At 36.9% G+C, this 16,906-nt stretch overlaps 1 long non-coding RNA gene across 1 annotated transcript; it reads right to left on the bottom strand.

The window, feature by feature from the left end:
* Positions 1-3,997: 3,997 nt before the first annotated feature.
* On the bottom strand, positions 3,998-9,656 carry LOC149092079 (uncharacterized). Its single transcript, XR_016197555.1, has 3 exons — positions 6,818-9,656; positions 4,443-6,781; positions 3,998-4,394 (listed from the first exon to the last, which is right to left on the bottom strand). It is a non-coding gene; the product is annotated as an uncharacterized LOC149092079 (long non-coding RNA).
* Between the last annotated feature and the right edge of the window lie 7,250 nt (positions 9,657-16,906).

Here is a 16,906-nt window from a genome sequence, read left to right as displayed (position 1 = left end):
TTTATCTACTTGTTAATTAGTTATTTATTAATTGGTTCTTTTTGTCTAGTTGCTCTCGGTGTCATAGCTTGTCGCGGCGGCAGTGAAGATAGTGGCTGTGATTTGTCAAGTGGCCACACAACCAGCTAACCACACTGCCAAAGCGCATAGCCAATCGGATTAAAGGGTATTTTTTCGTATGATCAAATGAAGAGAAATAAGTTAAAAAAATAATAGAATACGATGAGCGTGTATGACAGATAGATTGAACACTTTGAAAACGGGCGCCAATCAGAATTCGCCCAAATGATGCCGCCGCGAGCTTTTCAGCGAGGCGAAATCACTTTGCGCCATCTTGCGTCTCTTTGGTAGCAACATCGCCGCCGCTGCCGCTGCCGCTGCCGCCGTCGCCGTCGTCGTCGCCATTGGCTTATCCACTTATGCTGCATTTTATGCTACGTTGCGTGTCCGCCGAAAGCTTTATTCATTTTGCGTGGCTCCAAGCGCAGCGCTGTAAAATATGCAATGAAACTTTGAGATACATACATATACATATATTGTGGGGAACTGTGGGTTTCTATGTTGGCCTTGACAAGTGGGCCGGGGTAGTGGAGCGAAAGTTGGGCTGCAAACAAATTACTTAGAGCATGCGACGTCTGAAGGTCGCTTTTTAGTTAGTTTTGCTTTAAGCTATGCATACAATAATTGCTTTCAGTTTCAAGCTGAAAGTGGGCCACCATGTCACGCCTTCTTTGCAACTGGAGTTGGGATGACTCGACCCGGTTTCAAGGTCATTGCAAGCGAGTCGAAATGGCCTTTCGATGGTGTATTATTTATTGCTCAACATGATTTATGTTGGGTTATCTAATCCATATAGATAGATATAGTAAAAATGTATCTCAGATTTTATGCATCGAAAGTTCCTTTTGTTAGTTGCTTTTCAATCTGAATGATTGATTGTGAAAATATCTATATGTTTGTGTCTATACTGTCTTTCAAAGTATCTATGGATCTATGTCTATTCATATGTGTCTGGTAGGTATATATCTATCTTTGCTTATATAATGTGTCTTGTATCTATCCATATGTATCTAATATACGTACCTATTATACCTATAAGTGCCTATCTGTCTACATGTATCTGCCTATCTATTTATAGTACTATCTTTGTGCATGTATCTATCTATTCTATATGTATCTACAATTATCTATATGTATCTATCTATATGTCTATAGAATCAAGAATTTAATGTATCTCTGAATTTCATGTAGCATCTTCTCTACATTCCATCAAATGTATCCCTGCCTTAATGTAAAATCTTTTCAGTATTTTGTACTATATCTTAATGTTATACATATCTATTCTATCTCTATGCTTTAAGTGAATCACCCTATTATATATATATATATTTTGTGTGTATCTTTTATATGGCTAGATGTATATATGGCAGATGCAGTAGTATATATATATATATATATAGCATATATTCACATGTTGAACAGTCAATGGAATTGTATCTTGGGCATATTTCAGATAGATTTGCTGCCCTAGTTACACAGAAATAAAACAACATATATTGAGGATATTTATTGAAAATAGAAAACATTTTATTAACATATAATTTCTTTATTTTTACTGAATAAACGCTTACATTTAGTTTGTACTTAAAATTTAATTTAAAAAATAAAATAAAATAAATAAATAAACTGCAGATATATACATATTTGTATATATTGGCAAATCACACTATTCACAAAAATTGCATATATATTGTTTCAGCATTTAGTTGTTGCATTCGGGAAGATTGTACGTTCTGGAATGTCGTACCAGATAGTGCATTTACAAGCTTCAGAATGTTTCAGTGCAAATGCACTCCTGACACGCAGCCCAAAACTGTCTCAAGAGGATGCTATGCTATAGATACTTTTCTCTTTTATTTTTACGCATTTATATTTTCTTTTTTTGCCTTTGTTTTGTATTTTTCTTTTCTTTGTAACTGAACAAAACCGCAACAACAACGCAACATCAACGAGGTGGCGGCGGCGGCGGCAGCGTGTCAGTGTGGGCGTGGGCGTGGGCGTGGCAGACGCAGCGGCATCAGAGCAACCAGTCAACTCGAGAATTGTTATTATTCCTCTTCTAATTGTTATTCGTGTCGTGTTGAAACCAAAACACACAAAATATACAGCGAAACAGAGCAACGAGAACGCAAAAGCAACAGAAAAACAGAAAAACAACTAAAAACAACGTGCAAGAGAGAGCGGGACAGAGAAAGGTAGAGTGGGTGGCAGATTGTGGGGAGCATGACAAAATAAAGAAAATAAAAAAACTCAAACTTTATCAGTTGTAGATTTCCAACTAAACAAATGTGATTAGCAGTTTTATTGCTATACGCGATGGGCGCAATGCAATGATCGGCCGATTTACGCTTTAAAAAATGGGTCAAAATAATGGGGGTGACTGTGTATGTCTGACTAATGTGTATATATAGTATGTGCTTTAGAGCTGTACCACATACCCTGTAAAAATAATTATTGAAAGCCAATGTAGAGAACACCTTGTTCAAATTTTTGGGAATCAATCTAAATCATTTGAATGCTGCTTCTTATCTATATAAATATAGATATACAAAATGAATTTCTAAGAATTTTCGAAATTAACTTTAGTTTGTTTTTGTTTAAAAACGCCTAATAGCCAAATATTGTTTTATATAAGTAAAGCTGATTGAAGATCGTCTGAACTATGTCTTGATATAGTGTTAACACACTTAAAGTTGTTATTTAATGGAAAAAAAAAACATTCAATTCCGATTCTTTTACAGACACTAGCTATTAGAATAGTTGGAGATAAAAGATATAGCCACAGTGAAGTTTTGATATTTTTTACATAACATTCTTATCACCAAGTACAGTAAAAGTAAAGAACAGAACCTTATAAAAAGACGAACAGCTGTATTTGCTAAACTCTCTCTCTCTCTCGTTCTCTTTGTCCAACCGTTAAGGCTCCGGAATCTACATATATATAGAGTCAATCATGTCAATAGTTTTCTATAAAAACTTGAATAACAGCTCAAAAGAAAGGCAAATTACGGAAATCGAAATCAAACAAACAATTTGGAATCAAACATGGCGCTACGTCGCGTCGGGGCAGCTAGTGATAAGATAAGAGCGCTCCAAATGCTGATTGCGCAGAATTTCTGTGCATTCCAAAGTTGAATTTGATTTTGGGCCCAAATACACAAACACGCACACACATATATGATATGTGTATGTATGTATGTGTGTACGTGCGTCAATTGTTGAAAAGTTTGTATAAATTGTTTATGCTTAAAGCCAATTTAATTCGTAGTCTAAGCCAATTTTTGTTGTTTGTGGAACAGATGAATTGGTGCGTGGCACAGTGGGTGCAGCAGCTGCTTTTTGTGTGATTTTTCCCGTTTGCAATTGGAATTAGAGGCGGTGGGGGGGAAGGAGCTTTGCTTCACTGACTAGGCGCGGCTAACAGAGCTACAGTGAAAGCTCATTAGAGCGAGCTGAAGCTGGAGTACGTGAATTTCATTTAAAATTTATATGAAAGGCGAGAGAAGGATTAACCTATATGGATGGAGTAATACAATTCTAGATTTTTCAAGCACTTTCAAAGAAGAGAAGTTTTATGCTTTAAGCTATTTCTTTGCTTCAAATCAAAAGTCAGAGTCAAACCCAAAATGCATTTTAGACATTTTAGTATCGGTATTCACGCCTAGAGTTTTCACTGTAGCGAAACAATTCCAACCGCCAACACGCTGCAGAGCACCAAAAAGAAAAAATTGGTGCATGGCAAACAAACAGAGAAAACAAACTCAAACAAAAGCCAACAATTAATTGCGTATACGACGCATGCGCCGCACAATTAACAAACCGTTTTTCCAAGTGTAGCAACAAAATAATAGATATATAAATATATGTATATATATATGATATATATATACGTTTATAACTGAATTTAAATCGCGTGTGCGCTCTAATTTCTAACGAAAAAAGAGAGTCAGAAGGAGAGACAGAGAGGATAAGAGAGGAGTGAAGAAAAATACAGTAATAAATGCACAAGTGCGAGGGCAACAGCAACTAGAGTACAGTAAAACACATTAACACAACCCGAGCAATTAAATAAATTAAGGCTTATTTGTGTCAGTGTGCGTGTGTGTGTGTGACGCGCTTAAAAAGCGTTACAATAAAATTAAAAAAAAAAAAAACAACAACAACTTGAGCAGAAAAACAATATGGAAAAAGAGAAGCAAAATGGAAATTATAAATTTATGATGTGTATTAATTGGGTTAGCTGCCACTCGCGCATGCCTCTTGCATTTGCGGCTAGACAAACGAGTTGTTGCGACTACTAAATATGCTCTGAATACAATTGAAAAGGGTAGCGTCTAGGCACAGTGGGTCGACAAGTGTTAAATGGGCTCAAAAATAGTCACATGCTAGCGGTTTTGAGTGGCTGTAGAACAGTGGGTCAATGACATTCAAGAAATTGTGTTAGGCATACACAAAGCTAATTGCTACGAAACTTGTTTTTGGTATATTCAAAAAATTTGGAATTTAGGATAATTGTTTTTGTTTTCTGCATTAATTGAGTAAATAACTCAAATTATATTTTGAAATGTTTCAGTTAATTCAGATTAAAAAATATAATAATTGCAGCCCAATTAGCTGGACTGTTTCTTCAGGTGCAATATATAAAATTGTGATCAAATCATATGCTAGCCTATGCTTCTTTCATAGTCAGCCAGAAAATCTTTCAAATTAGCTACGATAGCGCCCCAATATTCGCCCTCTCCCGTCCCTCGCCCTTAGCCCTTGCTTAAGCAAACACTTAGTAACTTGGTCATAATTTCATTAGGCAAATGCTGAGCGCTTTTCATTAACAATTCTCAGTGTTTGTGTATGTGTGTGTGTGTGTGTGTGTGCATAGTTGTCGTAGTTGTTGACCAACACGCTTAGCTTTTATCTGGGTCATAAATGCCGACACAGAAAACCTGCCCTGCCAATGTGTCATAAAAAAGAGTTCGAGCGCTCCAAGTGTTGCCAGCTTAGTTTTTTTTTTTTCATTTTTGCTGTCAGCGGAAGTTGGCCTAAAAGAGTTGCAAGTAAAGGCCAAAAAGTAGCTCCATAAAGCTACTTAAATTAATTTTTATTTTGTTTTTGTTATTGTCGCTTTTTTTTCAGGCCAAATAGCAGTCGCCCAATCGTACAGTGAACGCTCGTTATGGCCCACAACAATTTCATGTTATTTTAAGTGCCAACAAATTGAACATTATTTACTGCTTAAGCCAAAAAGAAAATATGTTAAGTCCGCTTAATATTTGCAGTGCACTTTAGCGTGTGGCTACTGTGGCCGCTAAGTCATGTGCAAACAGAGCTTTTCGCTGGGCGATTCGATTTTGAAATGCGGCTGGCAACAAAAAAACGCGTGTTCAATTTTCTTTAGACACGAATCGCAAGCGGATTTTTAACCGCATGTAATACTCGTTCAGTGTGTGAGTAGAGAGTATATTAGCTTAGTATATTAGCTATGTGTTGCTGAGAGTCTCAGTTGTCTTTATGTCTACATGAATGAAAAATAACTGTTGAAAATACTTGAAATTTTGAGTATACATATATTGCCGGGAGTATCCGACTCTTAGAATGTGTTTAATACTTGGCATTGTGGAAGTGGACTCTAGGAATTTTAGATATATGCTGTGTAGCTGAGGTGTATTGCATTATCAACTCTATAAGACATAAGACTTATAAATTATTAATCATTTTTACACAAATTCAGCAACTTTTAGACTGTGACGTCTTTATTTAAATACTTTGAATTTCTTCTTCAATTTTGTTGTTAAAAAGTGGGAAATTATCTATTTGTCTGCGTTAGCTTGGGGCATTTTTTGGCTAATTTTAAATGCCCAGCCAATTCGAAAGCAACAAACAACGAACTGAGTCATGCGGCAAATGCGTGATAGGCTCGAACATTTTTGGTGTTGTGCGGCCAGGCGAGAACGAAGCGAATCGTAACGTAACGTAACATAGCATTAATGTTGAACAAAAAATACAAGAGATTGTGGTATAGGGGCTAGAAATATATTTATATACACATCTATAAAGAAACCCATAGATATGGAGACCCAATATGGAAAGAGAGCGCAAAAAAGAGCGCAGAGTAGAGCGTGAAAGCGTGAAGATTAACGAACATTTCTAATTGATTAATTCTTATATATAAATGATGTATGATTATTTTAAAGTATCTTTATATATTTCCCAATACCACGTGGCATTTTCACTGATTCAATTGCAATCAACAAACACATTACATTTGAGAAAATATCTGGGAAAGAAAATGGAATATTAAGAGCTCTAAATCATTTAGGAAAATTATACCGAAAATATATTGGAAGATTATCCTAAGTAAAACTTTGAAATACGTAAGAAACAACAGCTAAATGATTTATTTAATTTCTGGTAAATCGTTTAAGAATAAGTAAGAAAGTCAAATTCGTAAGACAAATAGAATTCATTCCATTGAAAAGACATTTGCATTCGAAACTAAAAGTGAGTTAGTTAAGTGCTAGAGGATTTCGAAATGGAATGTATTTGAATTATTGATAAATCAAGGCCCAGCCAGAGCACTTAGACACAGGTTTTGTAGGCCATGGGTCATACCCTAATAATAGCTTCCCAGAATGTAAGTGGGCAACATTTTCTGGTTTTTGACCAACAAAGAGCGCTTTGTTTCACTTGAGTAATCTAAAATTCTAGCTTTGCATTTATTATGGAACTAACAAGAACACCCTGACAGACAGACAAACGACACACTTATACACCCATACAGGTAAGACATATGACACAGTTATAATATCCATTTCGTTTGTTGTGCAAACAGACAAAAAGTAAGCAAGCTAGCGACTGTCTTTTAAGACTGGCCAAAGTAAGGGCACCAAATTTGAACTAGTTAAAGTTGCAGCCAAGTTGGCACGAGGCACAGAAGTAGACAATATATATAGATGTATATATGTGTGTAGTTTATATACTATATATAGTATATGCAATATGCTATAGATACGATTCTTGGCAGGTCGGTTGGGTAACAGCAGTGCAGCTGACCCAAATTGCTGGGCCTCAATTTATAGTGCTTTCCTTCAACCTCTCTCTCTCTCTGTCTCTGTGTGTGTGTGTCTTTCTCTCTCTCGTTCTCGGTGTGATGTAATAAGTGAAAAGCAAAATGACACAAAAGTGCGCATTGATTTTGCCAATGCTAGAGGCGGTGCAATCGAGGCGGTGCGGGAGGATATGCAACTGCTGCTGCCTTGAAGAATGCCTCTGTGTGTGTGTGTGTATTTGTATCTGTGTTTGAGTTAGGTTATAGATTTATGCAGCTCTTGCTGGCATTTCATTCGCATTCTCATTGTCAATTTGCATATTGCATTTTGAACGTATTTTTAGTGAGCAAGATTTTGCTTTCAAGAAATCTCTATATGCCAAGCAGATACAGTCAAAGCTGGCTAAAACGAATAATATTTATATTTGCCAATGCAAATAGTGCAAGAGTTAGCTAAACCAACAACAGCTGTTCATTAGCACAGTTTTTCACTGTAAATACAAACACACATATTGAGAAATGTTAGGAGTAAGAGGTGCGGGGGCCAGCTGCAGCGGTAATTCGTGCCGCCCCTTTGCCCAGTTCCGCCCTTTATGTCTTTTGCCAGTTGCCAATGTGCAATGCTGAGTGCATTTTGGCGTTTTGCCAAAGAGAAATTTTATTTTTGGCTTCTTGGCTAAGCTCGCAGCGTGCGCAGCCTTGCGGCACAAACTGCAGCAGCAGTAGATACCCGATATATATGCCAGCACACACAGACACACACACACATGCACTCAGTATATAAAGATATATATACATAGCGCAGCATGCTGTGTGCATCCGTTCCGCCAGGTTATGTAGCTGCCAATCAATAACACACAGCCGAGAAAATTGAATCCTTTGCAATCTTTCGTAACGCATGAGACCCAAAAAGGTTCGGCTGAAATGGGGGCGGAATAGACCAAAACTGGGTCGTAACACTGACCCAATTTTCAAGCTTCAGATGATAACTGTGCACTGTGAATGCTGTAGGCCAATATGGCCTGAAAAACTGGGTAAGGCGACCTTGTCGGCTGCTCTGAAGGTCGCTCCCCGGCCAGCAGAGCATGAAATATACACAAAATGTTAGCGATATACATATATATATATATATATATATATATATATATATATATGTATGTATGTATATGAGTATACTATATAGCAGATGTGGGCAGCACTACGTCTATGTATGTAGTTGCTCGACTATGTACACTGATTTGAAAGCATTTTGTTTTGCTTATCTGGAAACACGTGATTCATGCCAAACACATATGGAACTGAGGCTGCTCTAGCTAAACCAGACTGCTTATCAGCATACTTTGTTGACTACGGCCAAGAATTGGCCGTAAATCGAATGCCTTAGGCGGTAAATGGAGAATATTTGCTAGACATTTACACAATATCATATGCATATATGATATACAAGTCTCTATAATATAGAAACAGCGCTGCGAAACTTGTTTTGAAGTGCTTGCCGGCGGGGCTCTTGGATCGTTGATCGCGAATCGCTTATCTGGGGTTTTCACATCTCTGACTCAACACTCCATAAAATGGTTTAAGTAATTCAAATGAATACCGAAACTATTTTAGCTTTCGTATATTTCAATAAACTAGATGTAGAGATATGATGCCCATTTAAGCAAAAGTTTTCTCTAAAGCAAAGTTTTATTTGCATAAAATTGAAAGAATTCTTTGACGTAAACATATTCTTGTTTTCACCGATCTAAGAGATAACACATACATAAAACACTTTAGTTTTGAAGGCACTTTGCACTTTTTCCGTCACAGAAAATTATAGCTATGTTTTAAGACAGCTGAGTTAAATTATTTCTGTTAGTCAACAGGAATTGATATATAAATATCTATATTTAGAAGACAGCTTCTTCCACGTGATCTGCACAACAGCGAGTGAAATAATGATAAACGGCCGGAAAATGTGTGTCAAATGCTAGATCTTTGGCAAAAGTATCTTTTATAAAAAAACTCTGACGAAAGTATTTTCAAAGTATCTCTTATAAAAGTATCTTTTACTGCAATAGCTCAACGGGTTAATGATATCAGACGACACATCGCAGACGCTTGATGATGTCATTCGACGTACTTTTTACTCTGCTTCTTCTTCTTCTTCATCGTGTTTTTTTGCAAATACGTAACGCTTGTCTCCAGACAGTCAGACAGACAAATATGTAGATAGTCAGACCTATAGCGCGATAGCAAGATAGAAAAATGGCCGCAGCACAAATTTCGTCTGTTTGGGTTGTTGACGCGTCTGACGCGCTGATATGAGATAGAGCCAGAGGAGCGAGAGAGAGACAGAGAGGGAAGCAAACTTGCGTATTCATTCAGCTAGTTGAGGTACAAATTCCAAAGCACATTAGCTGAATAAATAAACACGAAACATTTTGTAAGCGAGAAAATACAGCTAAATAATGTTGTAAAACGGTAAATATTGTCTATGCCTAGTTCCTAGACAAGAGTTTGAGGTATTTGTGAGAAGAATCTTAAAAATCCGTTATTTTAATTGAACATTTAAGCATTTGCAACGAAATTCATTCATACCAAAAACTGTCTCAGTTATATATAGATATTAGATATACTATATACATTAATTAGCTTTATATATTATATATTTGATTCAAATCACTCCAAATTTGAATAACAATTTTTTAGGATTCCACTCAAATTGCTTGTTTATTTTATTATAATTACAAAAACATGGGAATTTCGCTGTACTTGGAATTTCAGTTGAAACTTGTGTATTTTGCACTCGAGTAATTTGTTTAATTTGAAATGAAAACAGCAAAATTGTGCATGTTTAATTGCTTTAGCAATTTTCAAAAACTGGTTTCAAAAAGAGCTTTTGCAAGTGCAACAAATTTTATACAGATATATACAGTTTATATATATCGCTGTAAAGAATTAGCCATGTTTTGCGCTAATTGAGCGAATAATCGGTTTGTACTAAAAAAAAAAAAAACATGATCTCGTAATTTCAACTTGATTTCTTTTTGTTGGGGTTTGGCCCTCACAAGGCTGTGAATCATTTTTATAGTATTTCGCCTTGTGCGCAGCTTTAAACGGGCTTTAAACAGCAATTAATTAAAGCTCCAATCTCTTTTTTTCGTAGCAAAAGTCTAAATTAGAGGCTTTTCTGTAACGGCTGTTGTTCTATGTTTCTGTGTCAAATGCATTTTGCAGTCATCTTTTCACACACACAACGACAAAATCGACCTCATAACGAGCCTTGTGATTCCCACACAAACGCAAACACACCCCCACACACCAACACACTGACAGCTGTGTGAATGGGCAGCACATGCCCGTGTCCGTTTGTTATTTTTACACACAGATAATATATATATTGCAAAATTCTGCAATACAAGTGAGACATTGTATATATAGATAGATAGATAGCTATATAAGCCAATAAAATGCGCTGCAGCTGTGTGTGTAATACAAGCTGCATGTGTGCAAGGTCAAGTGGTTACGTTATGCTCTGCGAGTGTGTGCGTGTGTGACGATGACTGTGCTACACAGTGAAATCGCGTATACGCCGTATGTGTCAGTGTCTGATTGCCCATATATATGCGCGTCTTGTTTAATTGCCAGTGCACGAAATTCGTTTCAAGTAGGCCGCTGATTAAAGCGACGCTTTAATTGGGATTTCGTTGCGGCGAATTACATTATAATGGAAAAGGATTCGTTGAGAGAAAGCCATTTGCATTACATAAAGCAAAGGCAAGCACGAGTGCACCAACAACAAGCCAAATGCAGGCAAATCTAATTTTAAACTCAACGAAAGACTCGGCCCAAGCAAAACTAAACGAAAGAGTGGGAGAGAGGAGTGCGGGGCGAGCGTAGGCATGGGCTGGCTGTTGACGTGCGTGCGTGGGAGAGAGGGAACTGACGTGGATGAGCCGTGGCTCAGCCGTGGATGATTGTTTTCAACCCACACTCCACGTCAAAGCACGCGCACACACACACACACACAGAGATGCAAACTTAAAGCTTGAATCTAACGGCACAACAATTGCTGTGCAATTGCAACTGTTTCACATGGCATTTGCTTTGTTTCGTTTTCATTGTTGCATAATGCAAGCGAAATGCAAATAGAAACGCGAAATCTAAAATGAAAATGAATTTTACAGGCAGATGCATGCTGACACGCGTTACGTGTGCAAAAAGGAAGGTAATAAAATAGAAAAACAGTTTATGCAATGCAGGAACACAAACCGACACACTCATACAGATATACATAGACATAGACAGGCACACATGTTAGGTAAAACAGCTGTTTTTGGTTATAACAGAATAACAATACGTTGCAACTAGAGCGGCGGCTGCTGCTGCTGCGATTGCTGCTGTTGCTGTTGCTATTGCTGCTGCTGCTGCTGCTGCTGGTCGCCTAATCCAAGTCCAAAAAGCACAGCTGCTGCTGCTGCTGCCGTTGCGGCTACTGCTGCCGCCGCCTCGTGATGTTGTTAACTCGATGTGGAAATTAAAACTGACGACTGCCGACGTTGGCCGTTGCAGCTGAAAGCATACGGCAGCTGGCAGCCAGAACGGGCAGCGCTGCCGGCGCTGACTGCAGCTGCGGTAGCGACAGCGACAGCGCGACTGCAATGCCGTTTTGTTGTTCTTCTTCGTCGTGCTCTTGTTGTTGCTGTTGTCGCAAAAGAAACTGTTACAATTTTAGGCCAATTTCTTTGTGTACCGCGACGCGACGACAAAAATTTCGATGGCCACGCGGCGTGAATGAAACTTGCAGCAAATGTAGCCAAGCACTCATACACAAGTATATGAATGTGAGTGTGTGAGTGTGTGCTTGTGTTTGCATGTGTTTGCATGTGCGAGTGGAGTGAGTTGGCGCGCGGGCATCCACAAAGACGCGCAAAGGTGAAATATACTAAACGCTGTGGCATTTATTTCTGTACGAGCCACGCTCGCTCGCTCTTTCTCGCTGCAACGGCAGCAACTGCAACAAGGTGGCACAACACCCCAACATCCAACACACACACACACTAAACAACAGCGCACACAGCACACACATAAACACACTTGAGCACAGTCCCGCAAAAACTTTTCATTTCGTTCGGCGCAAAGTAAACTACAAACTACGCTGCTCTAATGCTGAAGCGCAACTGTCAGCTGCTCAGCGCTCGCGAACAAAAGCTAACTGAGCAGCGCTAAATGAAGAGAGCAGCCGAGCGTCAGAGAGCTTTTTACACACGCACACACTTATAATAGCAGGAAACAGCACAGTAGAGCTTTTGCTTCGCTTTGCAGCTCTGTCGCCGCCTGCATTTGAATTTGCCGTTGTTGTTGTTTTTGCTGCTTTACTTTTAAGTTTGCTTTTTTTAACAACTTTGTTCGCATGACGCAAATGTAGTAGGTACGGGCAACTGCTCATGCCACACAAAACTATTTGTATGGTAGTGTGTATGTGTGTATACAACAAGCTGTCTCTCACGTTTGAATTGACGCCGACGTCGCTGTCTTTACGCCCTCTACATAGTAGATAGGTATGCATACTGTTATCTCGCTCACACACCAAAAATGTCTCATGTCAGTTGCATTTTGCATTGGGCGTTAATGTTCAAGGTGATTTACCAGTGTGTATGTGTGTGTGTGTGTATGCGTGAAGACGGCTTACCATGTGTCACACTTGTTAAACGAATCACCCTGTGCACGCGCACATTCCGCAATTATGCGAAATTATCGATCAAATTTTGTTCTAAGGTCAACTTAAATTGAAAATTAAGCGTTATATATTTCTACATACATTATACCACAGTATATACTATATATGCTCTGGGGCTTGCTGCTACAATCGCAGTAAATCTCGTCGTGCATGACTAAAACCATTTCGTGTAATTATTTAGAGTTACTTTTAACAAAATATATAGACAGATATACGTACATACACATACATGTATTAAATATATAAAACAGATCTCTACTTAGTATAAAATAAAACAACATTTCGTATATACTGTGTGGCTCTCAATTAAAAAAATAAATATATAATCTTTGAACTTTATATAGATTATCTATTGTTTATAATACCTATCTTATCCACTGCCTAGAATTTCGATAGAATTCTAGCTAAGCCATATAAGACTTATCAGCCTTTGAGTAGAGAGCAACGTTATTTGTGCTTTAAAATCATACATGAATGAGAGTCTATTTGTTACCAGAAAAGGAAACGGAGAAATTATGAAGTATTTCTCTAAATTCATTCATTTTCCCACATTCTTATAACTTGACTAGCAAAAAGTTTACGAATGACATACAGAGAGGAATCGATTAAGTCAACGCTCAATTATGAGACATTTTTAAAGACTATTTCGTAAGCTTGATTTTCTAAATAAATTGCAACCTGGTTTCAAAACAATTTCAACTACATGCTATATACACTATATACTAAATGCACTATAAATATATAACCATGTATATCTATAAGCACACTTAGATATTCCACATTTTTTCCCTCTTTTATATAAACAAAACATTGCAATATATCAAGTCGCAGTTGATTTCATCACTTAAAAAAATCATAGCCCCCGATGAGCTCACTTAATGGCTCGAACTTTGATGAATTAGCAGCGCATAAGAGATATATCAATTATATAAAATAGATATATATACATACATAGCAAATGCAATCAGGTGATGCATTGTGAGTCTTTTTTCTGCTTACATAAGCCAAACGAAATGCTCGAAATATATGTATGTATTTGCTAAGGGGTAACATATGCAGCTAAAATCAATTTCACTTTCCTTGACCTCTGGGTCAGCGGCAGAGCGACGGCAATCTACAAAGTCAGTCAACAAAGGATAATTGAGGGTCATTTGAAATGCAAAAGTGACAAAAATGCAGCTAAATGCGAATAAATGTCGAAATAATGTCAAACGATTTTGCCACACTTTGCAGCAACACCACCTCTGAGGCACCGCTGCGCCCCTTAAAGTCCCTCTTCTCCCACTCTGTGTCTTGGCCCTCTCTTTGACCGTGCTGTCAATGAGCCAAAAAGTCGAAAAGCGGCACAAACAGCAAACAGCAGCCAAAGCGAAACGAAAATAGAAAATTTTTGCATTGCACGCGAGATTTTCTTTTAAAGCAATTCGAATTGCAGCATGAACAAAAATCTCTTTTAATTGTTTTGGCCAACTTCAAGGAATAAGTTAAGCATTGCCGAGCAACAGTTTGATCAGGCAATAGATGCCCTTTAGCTGAATTTATCTAGGCACTCAATTGTATATCAATTAAATAAAATTGTGAGGTGAAGGGTATGTAACCTGTTGTGTATACCCCTTCAGCCTGATATCGACGAAAAAATTGTTGTCATACTGACATTTATATTTCAAGGTCTACCTATAAAATTAGATTCATATAACTCTTTTAATTCTCAAGTTATAGCAAAAAGCAAAATATATATCGATAGTAATCGATGTATCAGATTTACTATTATTGGACTACTTCAGTAGTTATGATTAATTGTCTTGGGTGTATCTATTTTCCCTATTGTTACTTTTAGTTTTTCGAATCTCAGATATTTATCGTTTTGCCTTATATAAAGTTATTTAATATTTACAATAAATGGCATTGAAATCCCAAGCCTAACTTCTATCGATTTGCCTTAAATGAATAAGTTATTCATTCATTCACTTATTAATATATAATTAATAATTTACATTGGGCATGTTTATAAAGACAGCTGTAACTTCTCACTTATATTTATCGATTTGCCTACTAGATTTCCCACCGTATTCCAATCATCACCTGTTAGTCCATTATACCCCACCATTCTGTCATTCATAATTGATACAGGGTATCACAATTTCACTCGCATTAATACTGAAAACTCTTTGACTGGCATAATTACATTTTAATCGAAAATTTTTCAGAGCGTTTCTTTTGCTTTCGGCGCATTCAAGCGCACTTCTCTGTGCCACGCCCCCAGCTGAGAGGCTTGATGAGTGCGAAATAGTGAAAAGAAATGCGCATTTGATGTTTCGTTTTGGTTTGCTACAATCGAGAAATTGAGAACTGAAAATTAAAATTTGTTTGTCGAAGATCAAGATGTGTACGAACAAGAAGTAAATGCTGAATAATATAATATAATATGCAATTTTTGTTTTAATTCAATTATTTCTTAATCAATTTCTTAAAATTATTTTGCACAAATTTTCGCAATGTTTGAATTTGGGCAACATTCGATTGAATTTTCTTTACATAATTTTTCGTTCTTCATTTGGTTTTTTTCCGTGGGGTAGACAAATGAAAATTCATTAAAGAAAGCTTATGGCTAAGAAATATTTAGTATGGTCAAATGAATTGGAAACAAAGTTAAATTAAAAGATAATTAGGAAATAAATCACTTTAAACCAAAAACAATGATAAAACTTTGGAGACTTGCAAAGAAAATCCAAGACCTTCGATCAACTAGAAGCGTTACTCACCCTGTGTCTGTTGTTGTTGTTGCTTCTGGCGTTGCCGTCGTCGTTGTTGTTGTTGCTGCTGCTGTTGCATTGGCTGTCAACGGCCTCTGGATACCACCAGCTGTGTTCACTTGCACCATATTCAAAGCGAGCACAGGGTGTATCCCAGCGGCAATTGCACAGAGAAAGCTTTTCAACTGAAAAAGCTTAGTGAAGACACAAACCAGATGCCATTGTTCAATTCAGTTGCAGTCACTGCTTTGTTGTTGTTATAGTTGTAGTTGTAGTTTTTGTTATTGTTATTTATACTACATACTTTTTCACTTATTTTGCACTGCATTTTTCACCCACTGTTTCACACCAATTTGAATTTCACTATTCACTTTACACTAAATCAATTCAAATAATTGTATATGTTTTTATGATTGGACCTTGAATTTAATTTTGAACAGAATTTGATAGTTTTAAAATAAGTTAATTTATAATGCACTAATACATTAATCTCAATATCTTCCTCTAGATGAACATCTTCTAAATTTTATCTATTCTATTTACTATTTTACACTCTTGTTTTACTCCTAGATGTTTTGTAAATTTTTGAAAGAATTTTTTTTTTTATTTTGATAAAAAATGTATAAAATTCTTTTGTAAATAAATAATTTTTTATCTAAATAAAAATTATATTCATTTTTTGTATATAATTATTTTTTTGTAACTTGATTTCTCATATTATTTTATTCTAGCCACATCACATTAAAGCACAAATGCGCCTCAGGTGTCCATCCGGTTTAAATACAGTAGTATTTCAACATATAAACATAATTCCTTTTATTGTTTTGCCTTTAAAGATTTTTTTTTTTGCCAGCTGCCCCTCCTGAGACGCATCGATTATTAAGCAAACACACATGAATTACATACATACACAAAATATCAATGTATGCATTCATATATATGTGGTTAACTGTGTATGTATGTTGAACATAAGTAAATAATAGAAAAGCTGCTTTTGCTTACGCATCGCATCTTGTGCTAAGGGCGTGTGTGTGCTTTAATATGTGTGTGTGTGTGCGTGTGCATGTGAAAAGGTCAAAGCGTAATAAAAACAAGACAAAAATGCGTTGCATATGCCAAGGCGCAGCATGAGCTAAGACTCAGTGTGCGTGTGTGTGTGTCTCCCTCTCTACTTTTGTGTGTGTGTCTGTGTGTGTGCACTGCATACATTATTCAAAATTTGCTGTCCATATGCTAGGAAAACATTAAAAATTATGAAGGAAAAGCACATGACACAGTACAGAAAACTTCACACCCACACAAACACGCTGACACACGCACACACACATT

The sequence above is a fragment of the Drosophila navojoa genome, chromosome 2 (assembly GCF_054131105.1).
Source record: "Drosophila navojoa isolate 15081-1374.11 chromosome 2, UAZ_NAV_1.0, whole genome shotgun sequence".
Classification (NCBI taxonomy): Eukaryota; Metazoa; Arthropoda; class Insecta; order Diptera; family Drosophilidae; genus Drosophila; species Drosophila navojoa.
The sequence above is the reverse complement of the archived record's forward strand: the minus strand, read 5'-3'. Positions and strand labels throughout refer to the sequence as shown.